Source organism: Schistocerca piceifrons, chromosome X (genome assembly GCF_021461385.2).
Source record: "Schistocerca piceifrons isolate TAMUIC-IGC-003096 chromosome X, iqSchPice1.1, whole genome shotgun sequence".
NCBI lineage: Eukaryota > Metazoa > Arthropoda > Insecta > Orthoptera > Acrididae > Schistocerca > Schistocerca piceifrons.
In genome coordinates this window covers 515,073,473-515,098,097 of record NC_060149.1, presented here as the reverse complement: position 1 = coordinate 515,098,097, position 24,625 = coordinate 515,073,473, and positions in this window count along the sequence as shown.

Here is a 24,625-nt window from a genome sequence, read left to right as displayed (position 1 = left end):
CTTTTACCCTTGCAATAAAATTGGGCTTTGCAGTAAATTCAAAAATATGACAGGGTTGATTGAAAGCACCTCCACAAACAAGTGTCACAATATAACCATTTAACTCGCAACAGCAGTCACCAACCTGGCACAGGATCACCGGTACTGGCAATGACTTGTTAAGAGTAGTATAAAAGGCACTTCCAAGTATTACATTCAGACTCTGCAATCATCAGTCCATCTCTCAGGTCCATTTTGAAAACTCTAATTTTACATAGAGATACAAGAAATTGAACCCTTTTTCTACTGATCCATCCCACTGATCAACTCTTTTGGTTATCCGTGATTGACTGTTTTGAAACTAATGTGCTATACAAAAGTGTCATGCTTGCCACAGAGTAGCTGTTATGGTTGGTATGAACACTGCCACATTTTACCAAGGTATGCACAACCACAGATTGTGTGCCATTGTGTTCCTTTGAACTGTTAGCTGACTTAATCATCAAATAATAGTGGGGCAGACAGATTAATGGAAATTCTGATCCATGGTGCCACTGAGCAGTTCTCATGTTAACAAATGGTGCCATAGGTGCAAGTCTTGATAAGTAGTGCACAAAAACCTTAGGACTGCCTGGGAATTGTACCAGCAATGTTTGCACCCCTAATTTAACATGCGGCTACTACTCCACAAAGGGGACAGTGTGTTTTTGTGACTATGTAACCAACCCAAAGAAAGACACTCTCACCACTGTAACCAAGAAAACTTACTCTGCTCGAAGACAGGAGGACACACAGTCACGACAATATATTTGAGGTCAATGAGTTTCACTACGTCATTCATTTGAATTCTGGAAAAGCTCTATGTAAGTACTGACTTCTACAGGAAAGCTGTCTTCTTGGCTTGAATAGATCGGAATGCTACAGATATGATTTAAGACAATAGTTTAGAGGCATTGAGAAAGATAGGGGATAAACATGTCATAGGAAATGGATGTTACTGAGGAGGAATAGGAGATTAGTGTTTAACGTCCCGTTGACAATGAGGTCATTAGAGACGGAGCGCAAGCTCGGGTGAGGGAAGAATGGGGAAGTAAATTGGCCATGCCCTTTCAAAGGAACCATCCCGGCATTTGCCCGAAGTGATTTAGGGAAATCACGGAAAAGCTAAATCAGGGATGTTACTGATTCGGAAACTAAATATGCAATGAGGCATGTGTGAACCTCAAGGACAATTGCATCATTTGACTTTGTGAAAATTATTTTAAACTTTTCTTCTTTATTCTTATATATTCATTTGTTTAGATGTATTCATTTAAATTTGAATGTTCTCAATTACAGTATACTAGTGTATCTTCTACATAAAAGCTTACTCAATTTCTCAGTTTGCAAATATTAAAATCAGTTTCTCTTAAACAAAAAGTTCTTGTTTTACTTGCCACGTCAAATTTGGATAAAATTATTAGCGCGCAAACAAAATCTATGGACATAGAGGCCGCCACCTCTGTATCCCCCATTTTCACCATAATGCCACCCAGCCAATGAGTAGCTATCTCCAGCTTATAAAAGCGGAAGCGTCACCGGTCCACAACAGTCAGTTCTTCTCCTGATGAAGATGACACAGATAGTCATCGAAAGCATGGGATTTTATCCAAATTTGACACAGCAAGTAAACCGAGAACTTTTTATGCAACGAGCCCATCACAAAAGACTTCATAGTGATATTAGTTTCTGTTAAAATTTAACAACATTTGTATCCATCATTGGCGAATTGAAAATGTTTTTCTTAGCAGATATGAATTTAAGAAAATCTTTACTGTTCACATATCCAGAAGGGTGATGCTGTATACAACTGCTGGTATTTTGAAATGTCCTCACCCAGTCATTTTCAAGGACAACCGAACTTTTTCTGTGAATAATCCTGTGTATGCCCTTGCAAACGGATGTTGTTGGTTTACAACCTCACCTGGCTGTATCCTTGTCCAATATTTGAACACAATAGTTGATAAGTTACCAACAAAATTAATATATTCTTAGTTTTGTATGTAGTTTCTTTGCAATGATACTGATTTTACTATGTAAGAACTTATTACCTAAATCTCTGATAAATTAATATTCATCTTAGAAAATTTTTATATTTATCTCTTGCAAGTACTTTAACATGTAGACATGAATGTGATAAGTGGTCCCCTTTGTTTCTTTAGGTTAATTGCCTTGTTGAAACATGACAAATGATTAGTTAAACTTACGGAGCCACTGTTTGGAAGCTGTTGACTAACTCCATAACAATGTTATTTATTAGTTCTATTTATATGTGAATATTCATTCGACACATGATCCATTTCGAGGGGTATACAATCTGCATTTCAAATACTGCTTTAAAGGTATTATTTGTCAGGTTACTCCGCAAATCTTGTGGTGCAGTAACTGTTCAGTCAAAAATTCAATGCCTGTCATGCAGCTTATGACATTTCTCTGATTGACTGAAGTATCACGCCTTTTGTTTGATTATGCACATACATCCGAAAGTACGTACATTACTTGCTAACCATGTATCGCACAATGACTGCTTCTCATGGTTACATGGCTGCGGGGGGGGGGGGGGGGATTTTAAAATCCATTTAATTAGTGATTCCATTAATATTTAAGTCTTTTCTTTCACCCCCAAACTGTTCCACAAGTGACCTATATCAATTACACAAATTGACTCTTACCTCCAACATCAATACAGCATAATTATAGTTACAGCAGCACCTGGTCGAAAATATAATTGTTAATGTCATTCTCATAGAGTGGAATGTGAGACACTGATTCAACCACAGCCATTTAGATTTATGTATGCAGTTATGTATCTGAGGACAAGCATGTTATTAACAGGAACTGATCTCAGCCAATAGTTACCATCTAAAATCTTCTAAAAGCGGTGATTGTTGAACAATAAGTACGGGATTTTGAAGTCAACGCAGACAAGTAGCAAATGAAAGTATTCAGAAAAAAGTATCTTTAGTACTTATGAAAAAGGCTTCACAAGATACCTAAGGAAACATGAGAAAATAATTGATTGAGAAATAAACAACATTTCTTCAGAATCAAAGCCACTAACATTGAACATAAGAAGAATGGAGTGTAATGGCTCTTTTCAGCTCTTTGTGATCCACTCATCAAAGTCCCGCCATATCGTAAAGCTCATAAAGCCACCAAATGGAACAAATCTTCTATGATGTAAATATTTCATTTATCCTTAAGTGCATGACATACCAAAAACTATAAGAGCATCCAACATAAAGTGTGCTTAGGAGTAGATCAGAGCTCTCAGGCAATCATCACAGGTAGATCTGCTCTGCAAAGCACCATGACCACCCACCTATTATGGCTTCTGAAAAGTTGTATGAATGAACAGCCAAGTACGGAACAGTGTGAGTACCATTGGATCACCAACATACAAACTTGCAAACCATGAATATGACAAATTAATCAACAATCTAATCTGGGATTGGAAGTTGCAAGGAAAGAAAAACAGGTCATAACCAAGGATGCCATTGTGTTCCTTTGAACTGTGTCCAAACTTAACCCTCGAATAATAGTGGGACAGACAGATTAACGGGAATTCTGATCCATGGTGCCACTGAGCAGTTCTCATGTTAACAAATGGTACCATAGGAGCAAGACTTGATAAGTAGTGCACAAAAACCTTATGACAGCCTGGTAATTGTACCAGCAATGTTTGCACCCCTAATTTAACATTTAGCTACTACTCCACAAAGGGGACATGATTAGCAATGCAGATGAACTGACAACATAATTACCTACAAACCCACCCAACAGCCCACCCACGACCTCCACCACCCAAACTGTCATAATGGATGTGGCCTGTCAGACTATGTCAACACCATCATGTCAACCATACTATCTACTAACCACCCTTTTACCCTTACAATAAAATTGGGCTTTGCAGTAAATTCAAAAATATGACAGGGTTGATTGAAAGCACCTCCACAAACAAGTGTCACAATATAACCATTTAACTCGCAACAGCAGTCACCAACCTGGCACAGGATCACTGGTACTGGCAATGACTTGTTAAGAGTAGTCTAAAAGGCACTTCCAAGTATTACATTCAGACTCTGCAATCATCAGTCCATCTCTCAGGTCCATTTTGAAAACTCTAATTTTACATAGAGATACAAGAAATTGAACCCTTTTTCCACTGATCCATCCCACTGATCAACTCTTTTGGTTATCCGTGATTGACTGTTTTGAAACTAATGTGCTATACAAAAGTGTCATGCTTGCCACAGAGTAGCTGTTATGGTTGGTATGAACACTGCCACATTTTACCAAGGTATGCACAACCACAGATTGTGTGCCATTGTGTTCCTTTGAACTGTGAGCTGACTTAATCATCAAATAATAGTGGGGCAGACAGATTAATGGAAATTCTGATCCATGGTGCCACTGAGCAGTTCTCATGTTAACAAATGGTGCCATAGGTGCAAGACTTGATAAGTAGTGCACAAAAACCTTAGGACTGCCTGGGAATTGTACCAGCAATGTTTGCACCCCTAATTTAACATGCGGCTACTACTCCACAAAGGGGACAGTGTGTTTTTGTGACTATGTAACCAACCCAAAGAAAGACACTCTCACCACTGTAACCAAGAAAACTTACTCTGCTCGAAGACAGGAGGACACACAGTCACGACAATATATTTGAGGTCAATGAGTTTCACTACGTCATTCATTTGAATTCTGGAAAAGCTCTATGTAAGTACTGACTTCTACAGGAAAGCTGTCTTCTTGGCTTGAATAGACCGGAATGCTACAGATATGATTTAAGACAATAGTTTAGAGGCATTGAGAAAGATAGGGGATAAACATGTCATAGGAAATGGATGTTACTGAGGAGGAATAGGAGATTAGTGTTTAACGTCCCGTTGACAATGAGGTCATTAGAGACGGAGCGCAAGCTCGGGTGAGGGAAGAATGGGGAAGTAAATTGGCCATGCCCTTTCAAAGGAACCATCCCGGCATTTGCCCGAAGTGATTTAGGGAAATCACGGAAAAGCTAAATCAGGGATGTTACTGATTCGGAAACTAAATATGCAATGAGGCATGTGTGAACCTCAAGGACAATTGCATCATTTGACTTTGTGAAAATTATTTTAAACTTTTCTTCTTTATTCTTATATATTCATTTGTTTAGATGTATTCATTTAAATTTGAATGTTCTCAATTACAGTATACTAGTGTATCTTCTACATAAAAGCTTACTCAATTTCTCAGTTTGCAAATATTAAAATCAGTTTCTCTTAAACAAAAAGTTCTTGTTTTACTTGCCACGTCAAATTTGGATAAAATTATTAGCGCGCAAACAAAATCTATGGACATAGAGGCCGCCACCTCTGTATCCCCCATTTTCACCATAATGCCACCCAGCCAATGAGTAGCTATCTCCAGCTTATAAAAGCGGAAGCGTCACCGGTCCACAACAGTCAGTTCTTCTCCTGATGAAGATGACACAGATAGTCATCGAAAGCATGGGATTTTATCCAAATTTGACACAGCAAGTAAACCGAGAACTTTTTATGCAACGAGCCCATCACAAAAGACTTCATAGTGATATTAGTTTCTGTTAAAATTTAACAACATTTGTATCCATCATTGGCGAATTGAAAATGTTTTTCTTAGCAGATATGAATTTAAGAAAATCTTTACTGTTCACATATCCAGAAGGGTGATGCTGTATACAACTGCTGGTATTTTGAAATGTCCTCACCCAGTCATTTTCAAGGACAACTGAACTTTTTCTGTGAATAATCCTGTGTATGCCCTTGCAAACGGATGTTGTTGGTTTACAACCTCACCTGGCTGTATCCTTGTCCAATATTTGAACACAATAGTTGATAAGTTACCAACAAAATTAATATATTCTTAGTTTTGTATGTAGTTTCTTTGCAATGATACTGATTTTACTATGTAAGAACTTATTACCTAAATCTCTGATAAATTAATATTCATCTTAGAAAATTTTTATATTTATCTCTTGCAAGTACTTTAACATGTAGACATGAATGTGATAAGTGGTCCCCTTTGTTTCTTTAGGTTAATTGCCTTGTTGAAACATGACAAATGATTAGTTAAACTTACGGAGCCACTGTTTGGAAGCTGTTGACTAACTCCATAACAATGTTATTTATTAGTTCTATTTATATGTGAATATTCATTCGACACATGATCCATTTCGAGGGGTATACAATCTGCATTTCAAATACTGCTTTAAAGGTATTATTTGTCAGGTTACTCCGCAAATCTTGTGGTGCAGTAACTGTTCAGTCAAAAATTCAATGCCTGTCATGCAGCTTATGACATTTCTCTGATTGACTGAAGTATCACGCCTTTTGTTTGATTATGCACATACATCCGAAAGTACGTACATTACTTGCTAACCATGTATCGCACAATGACTGCTTCTCATGGTTACATGGCTGCGGGGGGGGGGGGGGGGGGGATTTTAAAATCCATTTAATTAGTGATTCCATTAATATTTAAGTCTTTTCTTTCACCCCCAAACTGTTCCACAAGTGATCTATATCAATTACACAAATTGACTCTTACCTCCAACATCAATACAGCATAATTATAGTTACAGCAGCACCTGGTCGAAAATATAATTGTTAATGTCATTCTCATAGAGTGGAATGTGAGACACTGATTCAACCACAGCCATTTAGATTTATGTATGCAGTTATGTATCTGAGGACAAGCATGTTATTAACAGGAACTGATCTCAGCCAATAGTTACCATCTAAAATCTTCTAAAAGCGGTGATTGTTAAACAATAAGTACGGGATTTTGAAGTCAACGCAGACAAGTAGCAAATGAAAGTATTCAGAAAAAAGTATCTTTAGTACTTATGAAAAAGGCTTCACAAGATACCTAAGGAAACATGAGAAAATAATTGATTGAGAAATAAACAACATTTCTTCAGAATCAAAGCCACTAACATTGAACATAAGAAGAATGGAGTGTAATGGCTCTTTTCAGCTCTTTGTGATCCACTCATCATAGTCCCGCCATATCGTAAAGCCCATAAAGCCACCAAATGGAACAAATCTTCTATGATGTAAATATTTCATTAATGGGAATTCTGATCCATGGTGCCACTGAGCAGTTCTCATGTTAACAAATGGTACCATAGGTGCAAGAGGTGATAAGTAGTGGACAAAAACCTTAGGACTGCCTGGGAACTGTACCAGCAATGTTTGCACCCCTAATTTAACATGCGGCTACTACTCCACATAGGGACAGTGTGTTTCTGTGGCTATGTAACCAACCCAAAGAAAGACACTCTCACCACTGTAACCAAGGATACTTACTCTGCTTGAACACAGGAGGATACGCAGTCATGACAATATATTTGATGTCAATTAGTTTCACTACGTCATTCATTTGAATTCTGGAAAAGCTCTATGTAAGTACTAACTTCTACAGGAAAGCTGCCTTCTTGGCTTGAAAAGACAGGAATGCTACAGATATGATTTAAGACAATAGTTTAGAGGCATTGAGGAAGATAGGGGATAAACATGTCATAGGAAATGGATGTTACTGAGGAGGAGGAGGAGATTAGTATTTAACGTCCCGTTGACAATGAGGTCATTAGAGACGGAGCACAAGCACGGGTGAGGGAAGGATGGGTAAGGAAGTCGGCCATGGCCTTTCAAAGGAACCATCCCGGCATTTGCTTGAAGCGATTTAGGGAAATCATGGAAAACCTCAATCAGCGATGATACTGATTTGGGAACTAAATATGCAACGTGGCAAGTGTGAAGCTCAAGGACAATTGCATCATTTGACTTTGTGAAAATTATTTTAAACTTTTCTTCCTTTATCTTATACATTCATTTGTTTAGATGTAATCATTTATATTTGAATGTTGTCAATTACAGTATACTAGTGTATCTTCTACACAAAAGCTTACTCAATTTCTCAGTTTGCAAATATTAAAATCAGTTTCTCTTAAATAAAAAGTTCTCGTTTTACTTGCCACGTCAAATTTGGATAAAATTATAAGTGCGCAAACAATATCTATGGACATAGAGGCCGCCACCTCTGTGTCCCTCATTTTCACCATAACGTCACCCAGCCAATGAGAAGCTATCCACTGCTTATAAAAGCGGAAGCGTCACCGGTCCACAACAGTCAGTTTTTCTCCTGACAAAGATGATGCAGGTAGTCATCGAAAGCTTGGGATTTTATCCAAATTTGACACGGCAAGTATACAAAGAACTTCTTATGCAACGACTCCATCACAAAAGACTTCATAGTCGTATTAGTTTCTGTTAAAGTTTAACAATATTTGTATCCATCATTGGCCAAATGAAAATGTTTTTCTTAGCAAATATGAATTTTAAAAAAAATCTTTACTGTTCATGTATGCAGCTGGGTGACACTGTACTCAACTGGTGGTATTTTGAAAGGTGCTTACCAAGTCATTTTAAAGGAAAACTGAACTTTTTCTCTGAATAATCCTGTGTATGCCCATGTCGAATGGATGTTGTTTGTTAAAAACTTCACCTGGCTGTATCCTTGTCAAATATTTGAACACTATAGTTGATAAGTTCCCAACAAAATTGATATATTCTCCTTTTTGTTTGTGGTTTCTTTGCTATGATACTGATAATACTATGTAATAACTTATTACCTACAGCTCTGATCAGTTAATACTCATCTTAGAAAATTGTTAAATGTATCTCTTGCCAAGTACTTTTACATGTAGACATGAATGTGATAAGTGGTCCCCTTTGTTTCATTAGGTTAATTTCCTTGTTGAAATCATGACAAATGATTCGTTAAAATTATGGAACCACTGTTTGGAAGCTGTTGACTAACTCCATAATAATGTTATTTATTAGTTCTTTTTATATGTGAATATTCATTCGACACATGATCCATTTCGAGGGGTATACAATCTGCAATTCAAATACTGCTTTAAAGGTAATATTTGAATTAATATCAGTCAGGTTACTCTGAAAATCTTGTGGTGCAGTAACTGTTTAGTTAAAAATTCAATGCTTATCATGCAGCTTATGACATTTCTCTGAATGACTGAAGTATCACGCCTTTTGTTTGATTATGCAAATACATCCGAAAATACGAAATACGAACATTACTTGCTAACCATGTATCGAACAAAGACTGCTTCTCATGGTTACATGACTGCGGGAGAGGGGGGGGGGGGGGATTTTAAAATCCATATTATTAGTGATTTCATTAAATTTAAGTCTTTTCTTTCACCCCCAAACTGTCCCACAAGTGATCTATATCAATTACACAAATTGACTCTTACCTCCAACATCAGTACAGCATAATTATAGTTACAGCACCACCTGGTCGAAAATATAATTGTTAATGTCATTCTCATACAGTGGAATGTGAGACACTGATTTAACCACGGCCATTTAGATTTCTGTACGCAGTTAAGTGTCTGAGGACAAGCATGTTATTAACAGGAACTGATCTCAACCAATAGTTACCATCTAAAATCTTCTAAAAGTGATGATTGTTGAACTATAAGTATGGGATTTTGAAGTCAACGCAGACAAGTAGCAAATGAAAGTATTCAGAAAAAAGTATCTTTAGTACTTATGAAAAAGGCTTCACAAGATACCTAAGGAAACATGAGAAAATAATTGATTGAGAAATAAACAACATTTCTTCAGAATCAAAGCCACTAACATTGAACATAAGAAGAATGGAGTGTAATGGCTCTTTTCAGCTCTTTGTGATCCACTCATCATAGTCCCGCCATATCGTAAAGCTCATAAAGCCACCAAATGGAACAAATCTCCTATGATGTAAATATTTCATTTATCCTTAAGTGCATGACATACCAAAAACTATAAGAGCATCCAACATAAAGTGTGCTTAGGAGTAGATCAGAGCTCTCAGGCAATCATCACAGGTAGATCTGCTCTGCAAAGCACCATGACCACCCACCTATTATGGCTTCCGAAAAGTTGTATGAATGAACAGCCAAGTACGGAACAGTGTGAGTACCATTGGATCACCAACATACAAACTTGCAAACCATGAATATGACAAATTAATCAACAATCTAATCTGGGATTGGAAGTTGCAAGGAAAAAAAAACAAGTCATAACCAAGGATGCCATTGTGTTCCTTTGAACTGTGTCCAAACTTAACCCTCGAATAATAGTGGGACAGACAGATTAACGGGAATTCTGATCCATGGTGCCACTGAGCAGTTCTCATGTTAACAAATGGTACCACAGGAGCAAGACTTGATAAGTAGTGCACAAAAACCTTATGACAGCCTGGTAATTGTACCAGCAATGTTTGCACCCCTAATTTAACATTTAGCTACTACTCCACAAAGGGGACATGATTAGCAATGCAGATGAACTGACAACATAATTACCTACAAACCCACCCAACAGCCCACCCACGACCTCCACCACCCAAACTGTCATAATGGATGTGGCCTGTCAGACTATGTCAACACCATCATGTCAACCATACTATCTACTAACCACCCTTTTACCCTTACAATAAAATTGGGCTTTGCAGTAAATTCAAAAATATGACAGGGTTGATTGAAAGCACCTCCACAAACAAGTGTCACAATATAACCATTTAACTCGCAACAGCAGTCACCAACCTGGCACAGGATCACCGGTACTGGCAATGACTTGTTAAGAGTAGTCTAAAAGGCACTTCCAAGTATTACATTCAGACTCTGCAATCATCAGTCCATCTCTCAGGTCCATTTTGAAAACTCTAATTTTACATAGAGATACAAGAAATTGAACCCTTTTTCCACTGATCCATCCCACTGATCAACTCTTTTGGTTATCCGTGATTGACTGTTTTGAAACTAATGTGCTATACAAAAGTGTCATGCTTGCCACAGAGTAGCTGTTATGGTTGGTATGAACACTGCCACATTTTACCAAGGTATGCACAACCACAGATTGTGTGCCATTGTGTTCCTTTGAACTGTGAGCTGACTTAATCATCAAATAATAGTGGGGCAGACAGATTAATGGAAATTCTGATCCATGGTGCCACTGAGCAGTTCTCATGTTAACAAATGGTGCCATAGGTGCAAGACTTGATAAGTAGTGCACAAAAACCTTAGGACTGCCTGGGAATTGTACCAGCAATGTTTGCACCCCTAATTTAACATGCGGCTACTACTCCACAAAGGGGACAGTGTGTTTTTGTGACTATGTAACCAACCCAAAGAAAGACACTCTCACCACTGTAACCAAGAAAACTTACTCTGCTCGAAGACAGGAGGACACACAGTCACGACAATATATTTGAGGTCAATGAGTTTCACTACGTCATTCATTTGAATTCTGGAAAAGCTCTATGTAAGTACTGACTTCTACAGGAAAGCTGTCTTCTTGGCTTGAATAGACCGGAATGTTACAGATATGATTTAAGACAATAGTTTAGAGGCATTGAGAAAGATAGGGGATAAACATGTCATAGGAAATGGATGTTACTGAGGAGGAATAGGAGATTAGTGTTTAACGTCCCGTTGACAATGAGGTGATTAGAGACGGAGCGCAAGCTCGGGTGAGGGAAGAATGGGGAAGTAAATTGGCCATGCCCTTTCAAAGGAACCATCCCGGCATTTGCCCAAAGTGATTTAGGGAAATCACGGAAAAGCTAAATCAGGGATGTTACTGATTCGGAAACTAAATATGCAATGAGGCATGTGTGAACCTCAAGGACAATTGCATCATTTGACTTTGTGAAAATTATTTTAAACTTTTCTTCTTTATTCTTATATATTCATTTGTTTAGATGTATTCATTTAAATTTGAATGTTCTCAATTACAGTATACTAGTGTATCTTCTACATAAAAGCTTACTCAATTTCTCAGTTTGCAAATATTAAAATCAGTTTCTCTTAAACAAAAAGTTCTTGTTTTACTTGCCACGTCAAATTTGGATAAAATTATTAGCGCGCAAACAAAATCTATGGACATAGAGGCCGCCACCTCTGTATCCCCCATTTTCACCATAATGCCACCCAGCCAATGAGTAGCTATCTCCAGCTTATAAAAGCGGAAGCGTCACCGGTCCACAACAGTCAGTTCTTCTCCTGATGAAGATGACACAGATAGTCATCGAAAGCATGGGATTTTATCCAAATTTGACACAGCAAGTAAACCGAGAACTTTTTATGCATCGAGACCATCACAAAAGACTTCATAGTGATATTAGTTTCTGTTAAAATTTAACAACATTTGTATCCATCATTGGCGAATTGAAAATGTTTTTCTTAGCAGATATGAATTTAAGAAAATCTTTACTGTTCACATATCCAGAAGGGTGATGCTGTATACAACTGCTGGTATTTTGAAATGTCCTCACCCAGTCATTTTCAAGGACAACTGAACTTTTTCTGTGAATAATCCTGTGTATGCCCTTGCAAACGAATGTTGTTGGTTTACAACCTCACCTGGCTGTATCCTTGTCCAATACTTGAACACAATAGTTGATAAGTTACCAACAAAATTAATATATTCTTAGTTTTGTATGTAGTTTCTTTGCAATGATACTGATTTTACTATGTAAGAACTTATTACCTAAATCTCTGATAAATTAATATTCATCTTAGAAAATTTTTATATTTATCTCTTGCAAGTACTTTAACATGTAGACATGAATGTGATAAGTGGTCCCCTTTGTTTCTTTAGGTTAATTGCCTTGTTGAAACATGACAAATGATTAGTTAAACTTACGGAGCCACTGTTTGGAAGCTGTTGACTAACTCCATAACAATGTTATTTATTAGTTCTATTTATATGTGAATATTCATTCGACACATGATCCATTTCGAGGGGTATACAATCTGCATTTCAAATACTGCTTTAAAGGTATTATTTGTCAGGTTACTCCGCAAATCTTGTGGTGCAGTAACTGTTCAGTCAAAAATTCAATGCCTGTCATGCAGCTTATGACATTTCTCTGATTGACTGAAGTATCACGCCTTTTGTTTGATTATGCACATACATCCGAAAGTACGTACATTACTTGCTAACCATGTATCGCACAATGACTGCTTCTCATGGTTACATGGCTGCGGGGGGGGGGGGGGATTTTAAAATCCATTTAATTAGTGATTCCATTAATATTTAAGTCTTTTCTTTCACCCCCAAACTGTTCCACAAGTGATCTATATCAATTACACAAATTGACTCTTACCTCCAACATCAATACAGCATAATTATAGTTACAGCAGCACCTGGTCGAAAATATAATTGTTAATGTCATTCTCATAGAGTGGAATGTGAGACACTGATTCAACCACAGCCATTTAGATTTATGTATGCAGTTATGTATCTGAGGACAAGCATGTTATTAACAGGAACTGATCTCAGCCAATAGTTACCATCTAAAATCTTCTAAAAGCGACGATTGTTGAACAATAAGCACGGGATTTTGAAGTCAACGCAGACAAGTAGCAAATGAAAGAAATCAGAAAAAAGTATCTTTAATACCTAATGAAACATGAGAAAATAATTGATTGAGAAATAGACAACATTTCTTCAGAATCAATGCCACTAACTTTGAACATAAGAAGAATGGAGTGTAATGGCTCTTGTCAGCTCTTTGTGATCCTCTCATCATAGTCCCGCCATATTGTAAAGCCCATAAAGCCACCAAATGGAACAAATCTTCTATGATGTAAATATTTCATTAATGGGAATTCTGATCCATGGTGCCACTGAGCAGTTCTCATGTTAACAAATGGTACCATAGGTGCAAGATGTGATAAGTAGTGGACAAAAACCTTAGGACTGCCTGGGAACTGTACCAGCAATGTTTGCACCCCTAATTTAACATGCGGCTACTACTCCACATAGGGACAGTGTGTTTCTGTGGCTATGTAACCAACCCAAAGAAAGACACTCTCACCACTGTAACCAAGGATACTTACTCTGCTTGAACACAGGAGGATACGCAGTCATGACAATATATTTGATGTCAATTAGTTTCACTACGTCATTCATTTGAATTCTGGAAAAGCTCTATGTAAGTACTAACTTCTACAGGAAAGCTGCCTTCTTGGCTTGAAAAGACAGGAATGCTACAGATATGATTTAAGACAATAGTTTAGAGGCATTGAGAAAGATAGGGGATAAACATGTCATAGGAAATGGATGTTACTGAGGAGGAGGAGGAGATTAGTATTTAACGTCCCGTTGACAATGAGGTCATTAGAGACGGAGCACAAGCACGGGTGAGGGAAGGATGGGTAAGGAAGTCGGCCATGGCCTTTCAAAGGAACCATCCCGGCATTTGCTTGAAGCGATGTAGGGAAATCATGGAAAACCTCAATCAGTGATGATACTGATTTGGGAACTAAATATGCAACGTGGCAAGTGTGAAGCTCAAGGACAATTGCATCATTTGACTTTGTGAAAATTATTTTAAACTTTTCTTCCTTTATCTTATACATTCATTTGTTTAGATGTAATCATTTATATTTGAATGTTGTCAATTACAGTATACTAGTGTATCTTCTACACAAAAGCTTACTCAATTTCTCAGTTTGCAAATATTAAAATCAGTTTCTCTTAAATAAAAAGTTCTCGTTTTACTTGCCACGTCAAATTTGGATAAAATTATAAGTGCGCAAACAATATCTATGGACATAGAGGCCGCCACCTCTGTGTCCCTCATTTTCACCATAACGTCACCCAGCCAATGAGAAGCTATCCACTGCTTATAAAAGCGGAAGCGTCACCGGTCCACAACAGTCAGTTTTTCTCCTGACAAAGATGATGCAGGTAGTCATCGAAAGCTTGGGATTTTATCCAAATTTGACACGGCAAGTATACAAAGAACTTCTTATGCAACGACTCCATCACAAAAGACTTCATAGTCGTATTAGTTTCTGTTAAAGTTTAACAATATTTGTATCCATCATTGGCCAAATGAAAATGTTTTTCTTAGCAAATATGAATTTTAAAAAAAATCTTTACTGTTCATGTATGCAGCTGGGTGACACTGTACTCAACTGGTGGTATTTTGAAAGGTGCTTACCAAGTCATTTTAAAGGAAAACTGAACTTTTTCTCTGAATAATCCTGTGTATGCCCATGTCGAATGGATGTTGTTTGTTAAAAACTTCACCTGGCTGTATCCTTGTCAAATATTTGAACACTATAGTTGATAAGTTCCCAACAAAATTGATATATTCTTCTTTTTGTTTGTGGTTTCTTTGCTATGATACTGATAATACTATGTAATAACTTATTACCTACAGCTCTGATCAGTTAATACTCATCTTAGAAAATTGTTAAATGTATCTCTTGCCAAGTACTTTTACATGTAGACATGAATGTGATAAGTGGTCCCCTTTGTTTCATTAGGTTAATTTCCTTGTTGAAATCATGACAAATGATTCGTTAAAATTATGGAACCACTGTTTGGAAGCTGTTGACTAACTCCATAATAATGTTATTTATTAGTTCTTTTTATATGTGAATATTCATTCGACACATGATCCATTTCGAGGGGTATACAATCTGCAATTCAAATACTGCTTTAAAGGTATTATTTGAATTAATATCAGTCAGGTTACTCTGAAAATCTTGTGGTGCAGTAACTGTTTAGTTAAAAATTCAATGCTTATCATGCAGCTTATGACATTTCTCTGAATGACTGAAGTATCACGCCTTTTGTTTGATTATGCAAATACATCCGAAAATACGAAATACGAACATTACTTGCTAACCATGTATCGAACAAAGACTGCTTCTCATGGTTACATGACTGCGGGAGAGGGGGGGGGGGGGATTTTAAAATCCATATTATTAGTGATTTCATTAAATTTAAGTCTTTTCTTTCACCCCCAAACTGTCCCACAAGTGATCTATATCAATTACACAAATTGACTCTTACCTCCAACATCAGTACAGCATAATTATAGTTACAGCACCACCTGGTCGAAAATATAATTGTTAATGTCATTCTCATACAGTGGAATGTGAGACACTGATTTAACCACAGCCATTTAGATTTCTGTACGCAGTTAAGTGTCTGAGGACAAGCATGTTATTAACAGGAACTGATCTCAACCAATAGTTACCATCTAAAATCTTCTAAAAGTGATGATTGTTGAACTATAAGTACGGGATTTTGAAGTCAACGCAGACAAGTAGCAAATGAAAGAATTCAGAAAAAAGTATCTTTAGTACTTATGAAAAAGGCTTCACAAGATACCTAAGGAAACATGAGAAAATAATTGATTGAGAAATAAACAACATTTCTTCAGAATCAAAGCCACTAACATTGAACATAAGAAGAATGGAGTGTAATGGCTCTTTTCAGCCCTTTGTGATCCACTGATCATAGTCCCGCCATATCGTAAAGCCCATAATGCCACCAAATGGAACAAATCTTCTATGATGTAAATATTTCATTTATCCTTAAGTGCATGACATACCAAAAACTATAAGAGCATCCAACATAAAGTATGCTTAGGAGTAGATCAGAGCTCTCAGGCAATGATCACAGGTAGATCTGCTCTGCAAAGCACCATGACCACCCACGTATTATGGCTTCTGAAAAGTTTTATGAATGAACAGCCAAGAATGGCCCAGTGTGAGTACCATTGGATCACCAACATACAAACTTGCAAACCATGAATATGACAAATTAATCTACAATCTAATCTGGGATTTCAATTTGCAAAGAAAGAAAAACAGGTCATGACCAAGGACGCCATTTTGTTCCTTTGAACTGTGTCCAAACTTAACCCTCGAATAATAATAACGGGAATTCTGATACATGGTGCCACTGAGCAGTTCTCATGTTAACAAATGGTACCATAGGTGCAAGACTTGATAAGTAGTGCACAAAAACCTTAGGACTGCCTGGTAATTGTACCAGCAATGTTTGCACCCCTAATTTAACATTTAGCTACTACTCCACAAAGGGGACATGAATAGTAATGCAGATGAACTGACAACATAATTACCTACAAACCCACCCAACAGCCACCCACGACCTCCACCACCCAAACTGTCATAATGGATGTGGCCTGTCACACTATGTCAACACCATCATGTCAACCATACTATCTACTAACCACCCTTTTACCCTTACAATAAAATTGGGCTTTGCAGTAAATTCAAAAATATGACAGGGTTGATTGAAAGCACCTCCACAAACAAGTGTCACAATATAACCATGTAACTCGCAACAGCAGTCACCAACCTGGCACAGGATCACCGGTACTGGCAATGACTTGTTAAGAGTAGTCTAAAAGGCACTTCCAAGTATTACATTCAGACTCTGCAATCATCAGTCCATCTCTCAGGTCCATTTTGGAAACTCTAATTTTACATAGAGATACAAAAAATTGAACCCTTTTTCTACTGATCTATCCCACTGATCAACTCTTTTGGTTATCCGTGATTGTTTTGAAACTAATGTGCTATACAAAAGTGTCATGCTTGCCACAGAGTAGCTGTTATGGTTGGTATGAACACTGCCACATTTTACCAAGGTATGTACAACCACAGATTGTGTGCCATTGTGTTCCTTTGAACTGTGAGCTGACTTAATCATCAAATAATAGTGGGGCAGACAGATTAATGGGAATTCTGATCCATGGTGCCACTGAGCAGTTCTCATGTTAACAAATGGTACCATAGGTGCAAGACTTGATAAGTAGTGCACAAAAACCTTAGGACTGCCTGGGAATTGTACCAGCAATGTTTGCACCCCTAATTTAACATGTGGCTACTACTCCACAAAGGGGACAGTGTGTTTTTGTGACTATGTAACCAACCCAAAGAAAGACACTCTCACCACCGTAACCAAGAAAACTTACTCTGCTTGAAGACAGGAGGACACACAGTCACGACAATATATTTGAGGTCAATTAGTTTTACTACGTCATTCATTTGAATTCTGGAAAAGCTCTAGTAAGTACTGAAATCTACAGGAAAGCTGTCTTCTTGGCTTGAATAGATCGGAATGCTACAGATATGATTTAAGACAATAGTTTAGAGGCATTGAGAAAGATAAGGGATAAACATGTCATAGGAAGTGGATGTTACTGAGAAGGAATAGGAGATTAGTGTTTAACGTCCCGTTGACAATGAGGTCATTAGAGACGGAGCGCAAGCTCGGGTGAGGGAAGAATGGGGAAGTAAATTGCCCATGCCCTTTCAAAGGAACCATCCCTGCATTTGCCTGAAGTGATTTAGGAAAAACACAGAAAACCTAAGTCAGGGATGTTGCTGATTTGGGAACTAAATATGCAAAGTTGCATGTGTGAAGCTCAAGGACAATTGCATCATTTGAGTTTGTGAAAATTGTTTTAAACTTTTCTTCCTTTATTCTTATATATTCATTTGTTTAGATGTATTCATTTAATTTTGAATGTTGTCAATTACAGTATACTAGTGTATCTTCTACATAAAAGCTTATTCAGTTTGCAATTATTAAAATCAGTTTCTCTTAAATAAAAAGTTCTTGATTTACTTGCCATGTCAAATTTGGATAAAATTATTAGCGCGCAAACAAAATCTATGGACATGGAGGCCGCCAGCTCTGTATCCCCCATTTTCACCATAACGTCACCCAGCCAATGAGGAGCTATCCACTGCTTATAAAAGCGGAAGCGTCACTGGTCCACAACAGTCAGTTCTTCTCCTGATGAAGATGACACAGGTAGTCATCGAAAGCTTAGGATTTTATCCAAATTCGAGACGGCAAATAAACCAAGAACTTCTTATGCAATGAGTCCATCACAAAAGGCTTCATAGTCATATTAGTTTCTGTTAAAATTTAACAATATTTGTATCCATTATTGGCGAAATGAAAATGTTTTTCTTAGCAGATATGAATTTAAGAAAATCTTTACTGTTCATGTAGCCAGATGCTTGACGCTATATACAACTGCTGGTATTTTGAAACGTCCTCACCCAGTCATTTTCAAGGAAAACTGAACTTTTTCTGTGAATAATCCTGGGTATGCCCATGTCGAACGGATGTTGTTTGTTTCCGACCTCAGCTGGCTTTATCCTTGTCCAATATTTGAACACAATAGTTGATAAGTTACCAACAAAATTAATATATTCATATTCTTGTATGTAGTTTCTTTGCTATGAGATTGATTTTACTATGTAAGGACTTATTACCTAAATCTCTGATAAATTAATATTCATCTTAGAAAATTTTTATATTTATCTCTTGCAAGTACTTTAACATGTAGACATGAATGTGATAAGTGGTCCCCTTTGTTTCTTTAGGTTAATTGCCTTGTTGAAACATGACAAATGATTAGTTAAACTTATGGAGCCACTGCTTGGAAGCTGTTGACTAACTCCATAACAATGTTATTTATTAGTTCTTTTTATATTTGAATATTCATTCAACATGTGATCTATTTCGAGGGGTATACAATCTGCATTTAAAATACTGCTTTAAAGGTATTACTTGAATTAATATCAGTCAGGTTACTCTGCAAATCTTGTGGTGCAGTAACTGTTTAGTTAAAAATTCAATGCTTGTCATGCAGCTTATGACATTTCTCTGAATGACTGAAGTATCACACCTCTGCAAAGTCAACGCAGACAAGTAGCAAATGAAAGTATTCAGAAAAAGTATCTTTAGTACTCATGAATAAGACTTCACAAGATACCTAATGAAACATGAGAAAATAATTGATTGAGAAATAAACATTTCTTCAGAATCAAAGCCACTATCATTGTACATAAGAAGAAATGAGTGTAATGGCTCTTTTCAGCTCTTTGTGATCCTCTCATCACAGTCCTGCCATCTTGTATGGCCCATAAAGCCACCAAATGGAACAAATCTTCTATGATGTAAATATTTCATTTATGCTTAAGTGCATGACATACCGAAAAACTATAAGAGCATCCAACATAAAGTATGCTTAGGAGTACATTACAGCTCTCAGGCTATCGGCACAGGTAGAGGGTGACTTTGGAAATCTCCTCTGCAAAGCATCATGACCACCCACTTATTACGGGGTCCGAAAAGTTGTATGAATGATCAGTCCACTACGGCTCAGTGTGAGCTCCATTTGATCACCAACATACAAACTTGGAAACCAAGAATATGACAAATTAATCAACAATGTGTTCTGGGATTGCAATTAGCAAAGAAAGAAAAACAGGTCATATCCAAGGACACAACCGTTGGAGTCGTGAATAGTAATGCTGATGATCTGACATCGTAATTACCTACAAACCCCCCAACAGTGCCCCCACCACGTCCACCACCCAAACTGTCATAATGGATGGGGCTCGTCAGACTATGTGGACACCATCATATCAATCGTACTACCTGCTAACCACCCTTTCACCCTTACAATAAAATAGGGCTTTGCCATAAATTATAAAATATGACAGGGTTGATTGAAAGCACCTCCACAAACAAGGTGTCACAAAGAACCATTTAACTCTCAACAGCAGTCAGCAACCTGGCACAGGATTGCCGGTAGTGGCTATGACTTGTTATGAGTAGTCTAACAGGCACTTCCAAGTATTACATTCAGACTTCGCAATCATCAGTCCATCTCTCAGGTCCATTTTCAAAACTCTAATTGTACATAAAAATACAAAAAATAAACCCTTTTTCTACTGATCTATCCCACTGATCAACTCTTTTGGATATCTGTGATGGCTGTTTTGGAACTAATGTGCAATACAAAAGTGTCATGCTTACCACAGAGTGGCTGTTACGGTTGGTATGAACACTGCCACATTTTACCAAGGTTTGTACAACCACAGACTGTATGCCATTGTGTTCCTTTGAACTGTGAGCAAACTTAACCTACAAATAATGGTGGGACAAACAGATTAATGATAATCTGAGCCATGGTGCCACTGAGCAGTTCTCATGTTAACAAATGGTACCATAGTTGCAAGACGTGATACATAGTGCGCAAAAACCTTAGGACTGCCTGGGAATTGTACCAGCGATGTTTGCACATCTATTTTAACGTTTTGCTACTACTCCACAAAGGGGACAGCGTATTTCTGTGGCTATGTAACCAACCCAAAGAAAGACATTATCACCACTGTAAACAAAAATACGTACTCTGCTTGAAGACTGGAGGATACACAGTCACAACAATATATTTGATATCAATCCGTTTAACTAAGTCATACATTTGAATTCTGAAAAGCTCTATGTAAGTACTGATCCCTACAGGAAAGCTTTCTTCTTGCCTTGAAAAGACAGGAATGCTATAGATATGATTTAAGACAATAGTTTAAAGGGATTGAAAAAGATAGGGGATAGACATTTCATAGGAAATGGATGTTACTGATTTGGGAACCAAATATGCAATGAGGCATGTGTGAAGCTCAAGGACAATTGCATCAATTGATGTTGTGATAATTATTTAAAACTTTTCATCATTTATCTGAATTATACATTTGTTTAGATGTATTCATATAAATTAGTATGTTGGTTAGTACAGTATACTAGTGTATCTTGTGCATCAAAGCTTAATTAGTTTGCAAGAATTAAAATCAGTTTCTCTTAAATAAAAGTTTCTTGGTTTACTTGCCATGTTAAATTTTGATAATATCCCAAGTGTGGAGATGAAATCTATGGAAAAGAGGCTGCCACCTCTGTACACCCCATTTTCACCGTGACGTCACCCAGCCAATGAGAAGCTATCCACTGCTTATAAAAGTGGAATCCTCACCGGTCCACAACAGTCAGTTTTTCTCTTGACGGTGATGACGGAGGTAGTCATCAAAAACTTGGCATTTTATCCAAATTTGACACGGCAAGTAAACCAAGAACTTTTTATGCAAGGACTCTGTCATGTAAGACTTCATATCATATTAGTTTCTGTTAAAATTTAACAACATTTGTATCCGTCATTGGCCAAATGAAAATGTTTTTCTTAGCAAATATAAATTTAAGAAAATCTTTACTGTTCATGTATCCAGCTGGGTGATGCTGTATATTGCTGCTGGTATTTTGAAATGTCCTCATCCATTCATTTTCGAGGAAAACTGAACTTTTTCCCTGAATAGTCCTGGGTATGCCCATGTCGAATGGTTGTTGTTTGTTTACAACCTCACCTGGCTGTATCATTGTCCAATATTTGGACACAATAGTTGATAAGTTACCAACAAAATTAATACATTCTTAGTTTTGTATGTAGTTTCTTTGCAATGATACTGATTTTACTATGTAAGAACTTATTACCTAAATCTGTGATAAAGTAATACTCATCTTAGAATATTGTTAAATTTATTTCTTGCAATCACTTTTACATGTACACATGAATGTTATAATTGGTCCCCTTTTTTTCTTTAGGCTAATTGCAGGGATGGAATCTTGACAAATGGTTATTTAAAACTTATGAAGTCACTGTTTGGAAGCTGTTGACTAAGTCCATAATAATGTTATTTATTAGTTCTTTTTATATGTGAATATTCATTCGACATGTGATTCATTTCAAGGGGTATACAATCTGCAATTCAAATACTGCTTTAAAAGTATTATTTGAATTAATATCAGACCAGTTTCTCTGCAAATCTTTTGGTGGAGTAACTGTTTAGTTATAAATTCACATGCTTGTCATGCAGCTTATGACATTTCTCTGAATGACTGAAGTATCGTGCCTTTTGTTTGATTATGCACATTCATCCGAAAAAACGTACATTACTTGCTAACCATGTATCGCACAATGACTGCTTCTCATGGTTACATGACTGTGGGGAGGGGGGATTTTAAAATCCATTTTATTAGCGATTTCATTAATATTTAAGTCTTTTCTTTCACCCCCAAACTGTCCAACAAGTGATCTATATCAATTTCACAATTTGACTTTTACCTCCAACAACAATACAGCATAATTATAGTTACAGCACCACCTGGTCGAAGATATAATTGTTAATGTCATTCTCATACAGTCATTCACATACAGTCATTTTGTCATTTGGAGAGACACTGATTTAACCACTGTCATTCTCATACACTGATTTAACCACAGCCATTAATATTTCTGTATGCAGTTAAGTATCTGAGGACAACCATGTCATTAACAAGAACTGATCTCAGGCAATAATTACCATCTAAAATCTTCTACAAGTGATGATTGTTGAACAGTAAGTACGGCATATTGAAGTCAATGCAGACAAGTAGCAAATGAATGTATTCAGAAAAAGTATCTTTAGTACTCATGAATAAGACTTCACAAGATACCTAATGAAACACGAGAAAAAAGTTGACTGAGAAATAGACAACATTTCTTCAGGAGCAAAGCCACTAACATTGAACATAAGACAAATGAGTGTAATGGCTCTTTGAAGCTCTTTGTGTTCCTCTCATCATAGTCATGCCATCTAGCAAGGCCCATAAAGCCACCAAGTGGAACAAATCTTCTATGTTGTAAATATTTCATTTATGCTTAAGTGCATGACATACCAAAAACTATAAGACCATCCAACATAAAGTATGCTTAGGATTACATTGTCCTGTTTTTGTTTATAGTGTCTCTACATCTTCAAATTATAATGCCCTTCAGATGTGTATCGGTGTCAAAAGGAAGAGGTACTGTTCTCACAGTTACCGATGTTGCAAATACTATGAAATGGGTTTGTATCTTATGAACCTGGGTTGATGTTGAGTGTTTGTGATACATGAAAATTTGTTCCAGACCTGGATTCAGAATCAGAATTCCTGCCTACCATGAGCAGTTGACTTAATGTTATCAATAATGTATCCATGTGTCAATGTCATAAAAGAAAAAAAAAATCATATTACCACTTGTCTCTATATTTGCAAGAGTCTTACAATGTCCATGCATAATGGTTGTGGAATCTGCGTTGAAGGGAAGTTTGTACTGGTGTTGGAAGTAGGATCAGATAGCCCAAGCTGTTAAAGCAACCACTCCTGATAAGCAGGATCTGTTTTACAAACTCACTGGATTAAGTCAGCTAACCATTTCAGTGGTAAAAGGGGTCTATACTCAAACTCCTCCCAATGCATTATGATATAATGCCAGTCACCTGATAAACTGTGCTATTTACAATATAGTACATGATTATCGTTGGCTTTTTTTTTACTCTGAATGTACTAATTCATTATTCAGAGCTTGATGTATCACTGTGTATGACAAACCCATGGGTTTCGATGTTAGAGCAACCTACAACTGTGGTGTTCGTACTTGCTAATTCATTGTGATGTCCTTATGAATGAGTCACAGTTATAATAGTGCTAGGTTTTATCACATTTGTCCTCCTCAATGCTAATCATGTCTTTTGCTATCAAAATTATCACCATATGGATGGTTCTGAGTTTGATTTTGACATTAACAACTGGGTCATATGCTGGAAAACGCTGATAAAGAGGCAGCTTTTTTCATAAATAAATTCGCAAGAAGATGACAATCCACTGTGCAGAGCCCAAATGGAATGGTGTCTGAATACACCAGGCATCCTACGTAGCCTACAACTGAAGATATATGAGACTCTGGGAACTTCACTTCAGCAGCAGCAACAGAACCAGAAGCAGCAACAGAACCAACAACAAACTCAAGGAAGAAAAATATGCTCATTTTGTCCTCCAGACAACCACGGAATGACAATGAGATTTTA